Source organism: Prionailurus bengalensis, chromosome C2, assembly GCF_016509475.1.
Source record: "Prionailurus bengalensis isolate Pbe53 chromosome C2, Fcat_Pben_1.1_paternal_pri, whole genome shotgun sequence".
NCBI classification, from domain to species: Eukaryota; Metazoa; Chordata; class Mammalia; order Carnivora; family Felidae; genus Prionailurus; species Prionailurus bengalensis.
Window position 1 is genome coordinate 92,658,189 of NC_057350.1, and position 6,000 is coordinate 92,664,188.

Here is a 6,000-nt window from a genome sequence, read left to right on the forward strand (position 1 = left end):
TATTTCCTACAAATTTCTAATGTACCACAACTGCCACTCACCACAATGACAAAAGAGAAGAGATCCAAAGAGGACATCCACACACATTCCCACCTGCATCTGTGTCCACAGTTCTCCCTCACTTATTACTATAGATAAATAGTCCATCCTACTAATAGATAACCTCTCGACTGTTGCATCCTCTCCAACATAAGAACAATCCCTCTCTCTCCATGCATCATCAATTTCCCAGGTCTTTGGGCTCTTTCTCATTAGCATAACAACATACCATTGTTTCACACATCATTAAAACTCTTTTTATATCATATAGCCCTCCAACAAATCCTCCATTTCTCTCCCTATCTTTTCAATAAAAATCTTCAAAGATTTTTGATGCATATCATCATGCTCTTCAATTTTCTCTTCTCTATCACGTTCCAAACTAGCTTTTACCATCCACCACTCCACGGAAAGTATCATCAAATCACCAATGATTTCCTTTGCTAAGTCAATTGTCAATCTTCATCTTTAAAACAGGTGACCAGTCCCCTCCCTAATTCTTCAAACACTTCCTTCATTTGGCTTCCAGGAGCCCACACTCTCCAGCTCTTCCTATTACCAAGTATGCAGCTAGTTTTTAGAATCCTTTGATCATTCCTTCTCAACTCATAATGTGTGAGTGCCCCAATGCTGTCCTTGGTCCTCCTCAGTTTTCTAAGCTCACACATTTTTTTATGAATTTATCCAATCTCTTCACTTTTAAAATCAGTTATATGCTGAAGAATCATAAATTATCATTAGCCTGGCCTTCAGACTGCCTGCTTGACATCCCCACTTGGATATTTAACATGCATCCAACCCTTAACACGTTCAAACCCAAATTCTTAATCCTCACCATATCGTTCTCCTGCTCTATTCCCATCTCAGTAAATGGAAATTCTACATTTTCAGTTGCTTAGGCAATTAAGTTCTCCTAAATTTCTTTTGCTTTCACACTCCATACCCAATCTGTCAGCAAATCCCGTGGATTGTACCATCAAAATACATCCAGAATCTGAAGTTTTCACCACCTCCACGGTTACCATCCTGGTCTAACCTACTATCATCTGTCACATGGATTATTATAATAGCCTAACTGCACCCCACCCCCCGCTTCTGCCCTTGCCTTCCTTCAATCTGTTCTCATTATGCCACAGTAATGGTGTTAAATAGTTGTTAGTTCTGATGAAAACACTCCAAAGGCTTCCCATATCATTTCAAGTAAAATCTAGAGTCATTACAATAGCTTACTAGACCATTAGTACAATCTAGTCTCTCTTTCATTTAAGACCATATAGCCTATTTCCCTCCTTCCTCCACTCTACTGAACCCACACTGGCTTCTTTGTGGATCTCTGAACACACCATTTTGTTCTGTAGACCTAGAAAGCTCTTGCCCCAAATATCACATGGCTGACTCCTTCAACTACTCTAAGTCTAATGAAAGGTCACCTTCTCTGAAGGTCTTCCCTTACAATCCTTTTTTAAACTACTAAACACACACACACACACACACACACACACACACACACACACCCTTTCCCCACGGCACTTACTATAGTACCATCATATATTTTTCTATGTATTGTATATACGGTCTCCCTCCACTAGAATGTATATTCCAAGAAGGCAGCGCTTTATTGCAGCGCCAAAAACAATGCTTGGCACACTTCGGGCACTCGATAAATATTTGTTGACTAAATGAATAAGTATTCATGTCTCTACGTAAATCTGATAATGCTTTTGTAAGCAAGTAACAAATTGATCATTTCATCCTTGTTAGTCCTATAATAAAAGTCCATAATACTCTTTGTATGGTACCAGGAATATATTAGATCACTCTTGTGAAGAGGAGTTACTTTCTCATTTCTCAGAAGTCTTGAAATCAGAGATTACTGCCAATTGAAACTACTGTTAAAGATATCCTCTTCCTATTGAGAATTCTTAAGGGATTTTAAAGAAATGGGGAAAATCCCACTCCAACATAAAACCCAATCCTTTCCTTAATCCTTTTTGACCATTCACCCAGAGCACTTTGTATCACTTTTGCAGTGTTCACCATGGTCCCTTCTCCTGGATATGGAGTCTCTGCAGGACAAGAACTGAATCTTGTTTCTCTCTTAACCCTCATCCAGTATCCATGACCGGCATTCAAAGAACTGTTACTGGATTGAACTCAATGGAGTGATTACCACAGAAACCTGTGACATAACTGCTTATAGTTGTCAAGATGTAGTCCATCAACAAGTAGCACCGCTATCTAGGTTTCTACGGTCGGTTTCTAACAAACCCACGTCTTCTGTTATGTCTAAGTGAGGCAGTAGGACATTCACGCGCAGGTCCAGGATCTATTACTCCTCTCAGGATGCACAAGTCACAGGAAGCAAAGGGAGGATAGAAAAGTAAATGATACTGTACGTGTGCCTGTTATTCTAACAGTGAGGAACAAAAGAACACAGACACCAAAAGATGAGACACCCAACAAACGGGGTGATGGAAGGGGGAAAAATACAGAATTCGGAAAACGAAGGGGTCAGGGGGGCTAGAGGATGGAGCTACGCAAGAAGGAGACCGCAGGGCAAACGTGTACTAAGGCTGACGCTAAGGTAGAAGCCAGCGCAGGCGCTAATCACAGGCTGCTCTTTCAACACTTTCTCATAAACTTCCTCGAGAAAGAGGGGCTGCGCGTCCTCCGGAGCGGCATTCCACACGCGGGGCGTCACTCGGGGCGAGCCATCCCCAAAACACCAGTCCGCAGCGCCGCTCGTCTTTACCTGCGTCCCGCTAGGGTGTCGCGTGGGACAGCCCAGCCGGCTTGCGTGCATGTGTGAACATGTCAGAAAAGGGCACTCGGGAGTTGCTAGGCTCCGCTCGTAGACAATCGGCTTCGAGAAGTGGGCGGGGGCCTCGAGGCGGGGATGGGGGCTCCCTCAGCCAGCGAATGGCGGGGGGACTGGCGGAGCCAGGTGCCCCGCGCGCCGCCCCTCGGGGTTGCCCCCGCCCTGCCGCCGCCCGGGCGCCCCTCCGCCCGGATCCTGACGCCCGGTCGGCGTCCCGGGACCCACGCAGGGGTGCGGCCAGCGCCACAGCCGCGCTAGTCTGGGCGGGAGAAAGGGCCGAAAGGCTCGGCCCAGACCGCGCCGCCTCAGAGCGCCTAGCTGGTTTTGGCAAAACTTTGAAAACAGAAAGACTTCGTTTACCTGAGCGGCGCGGGCGCGGGCTCGTCTGCGGTACGGCTGCCGAGCGCGGGCCGGGTTTTCAGCAGCCGTAAAGCGGGAGGAGAGCGCGCGAGCCGCGGCGCGAGCCCTCGCCCCCGAGCGGCGGCCCCGGCGCCTCCGCCGCGAGCGTCAGCCGCTTGGCAAGGAGCGGGCTGGGCTGAGTCATAATAAAAGACACGTTTGCCGAGCGAAGTGGGAAGAGGGGCCTCGAGGAGCCGTGTTAAATGGCAAGAGGTTCAAAAATAGGAAAGGAATTTTTTTTAAGGGGACAAAACTGAAAAGCTTATCTCAAGGTGGGACAGATATGAGCTTCTTTTATAATTTCCAAATAGTTTACAAATACTCTTTGTGTCTAATAAAACTTTTTATTAAAGATTTTTTTTAAGTGCATTACCTGTGGAGCCAGTGAATGGTGTATAACGCTCAGCTTCGCTTGCAGCTCTCAGACCTTGTGCAAGTTACTTGAATCCCTTGCCTTTGTTTCTCATCTGTCAAACAGGATAATAAAAGTGCCTCCCTCGGGACAGAAAATGCTTGGAGGGTACTTGGCATAGTGCCTGTACTAAGCGTTAATTATTAGGATTTAAAAATAAAGTGGGGTTAAGTGAAGACGAGCCTAGATGAGCAGCTTTACAAGGAAGGATTCAAAAATAAAGCAAGGACTTTTTGCAAGTGGGGTAAATTAGACAAATGCCTCAATGGAAGAAAATAAATTGGTGCCTCTAAAAAAATAAGTGAAGTCAATAGATGTAGCTGAGGTGGAAAAAGGAAAAGAAAAGGAAAAAAGGGGGGGGGGGAGGAAAACTAGGTGCAGTGACCAGACATCTGAAGCTTCATGGGGAATGGAGGAGGAGTATATTTACTTGCTATTTAGAAAATCATGACAAACTCCCTCTGCTGAGGGAGATTTTTAAAAAATATTTAAACAGATAAACAACTGTCTCAAAATGAGCCCCAAATGAGGAGCCTTCGCTCCAATGAATGAGATTTGGCAGTTCTGCAAAATGAGGAAATTCTTCCTTGTGCTGCATCTTAGTGGGTTGAGTCATCAAACCCATAGCAAAACTTAGTGGGCTGGATTCCTGAAAGACATGCCAGATGGATGCATTCTGCTTAGTTTTAATAACTGTATGATGTTCCCTCTGTACTGTCAATTTTGGAAGAAAGGAATCTGAATAAAGATTTGAGAAGAGAACTTGAAAATAAAAGCTAAGCTAGTTATTTATTACATGAGTATCCATCCACAATGAGCATACAGTTAAAGACCGCAAAACAAGTAATCATTTCTCCCAGTTCTGTTCTCCCTTCCCTTTGTTTTCTGCTTTTAATGTATTTCTTTTTATCCACTTTTATTATATCATTTTTATACAATGAACCTACCCAGGGGAAACGTGGTTTTAATTAATACTAAGGCATGGAAGGAATTTTAGCTAGGCCTCTCTAAGTAGGGTCAAACTTTCTGAAAGAAAGGTTTTTCAGTTGAAGTTTTAATGAGAGCAAGGGTAAATTGGCAGATGTGAAATCAGAAGTTGTTCTAGACAAACAAGAAAATAGACTGAAAAAGAGAATGGAATAGAAATCAGAAAGAGTTCTATTCCCTAATTACTGGAAGCACGGAAGACTGGAGGAAAGTTTTCTCTATCAGATCAAGAAAAATGGGTATCTTGCTTTACCACCCAGCCTTTCGAATACAAACAAAAGAAAGAAAAGAGGAGAGAAAAAAAAAAAAAAACCTTTATCAGATTCTTGAAATGAATTCCTAGGAGGTCTCCTGCCGGGTAAAAAATTTGGAGGTGCCTCTTTCAGGGAAAAACACCAGCAAAATATTTGAGGGGATTAATTTTTGCAGAATTGGGGAAAACCCTAAGATAAGAATCCCACTCTCTTTGTTTCAGTTTTGCTAAGCCTTAAGGCTGAGGCCAACAGATTTTCATTAAACCTTTATTAATGAAACAAAGAGATAAAATCTTAAATGGTGTGAAGCCCTTAAACTAAAAGGAGCAAGAAAACAAAACCAAAGCCCAGAAAATAAACAAAGAGATTAGGAAGTTTTTTCTAAGGGGAACCTTTGAACTTTTGGCTGTCATGTGAATGCTTGTGACTTGCTTTAGGCAAATAGGAGATACAAACTAAAGCTGAAACCAAAAAGATCTGGTCAGTTCAGATAAAAAAGCTTACCTTGCCTGAAATGTTTTGGTCTGAGAAGATAATTCCATTCATTTTAGGTAGAGACAAAAACTCACCACCTGGTTTTGTATGCCCATTAACACCTCAATCACCAGAATCTACTTGAATGCGTTTTTTAGTAGGACTCCTGGCACTTTGTGAACTAAACCTTGGCTCATGGGCTTTTGAGCATTTTGTGAATTTATCCAAAAGTATATTTTGACTAATAAGTGTTTGCTTTTAAAATTCTTATTCCATCATTATTAATGTTAATAATGTAAAGCAGAGTGACCTGCTTTTTAAGGTTTTTATAGATAGAATATAACAGGTTATAATTGTATCAATTGATGACATTACAAGTTTCTTTGACACAACTGAATTAAACTTTCGTGTGCTAATATGATTTCTAATTAAGAAATTTCTTATTTCATATAAGATTATTATTGGAAGGGACTGATTGCATTGTGAAAGTCAACATTGTTCTAACTTAAAACTCCAGTGTAGTAAAGGTTTCTTGCCACATTCCAAATACTGTTACGTTACCTGTTGCTAAATCACTGAGTGATAGGAGCAATAGTTAAACAGCCTCAACAAATTTA

At 42.2% G+C, this 6,000-nt stretch overlaps 1 protein-coding gene across 1 annotated transcript in view; it reads right to left on the reverse strand.

Annotated features, from left to right (window-relative positions):
• The window catches only part of NAALADL2 (N-acetylated alpha-linked acidic dipeptidase like 2), a 1,353,396-nt gene extending 1,349,848 nt beyond the window's left edge, over nt 1–3,548 (reverse strand). The window contains exon 1 of the mRNA XM_043594881.1: nt 3,218–3,548. The gene's annotated coding sequence lies outside the window, so the exon portion shown is untranslated. The remainder of the gene's footprint in view (nt 1–3,217) is intronic.
• Nucleotides 3,549–6,000: the final 2,452 nt, after the last annotated feature.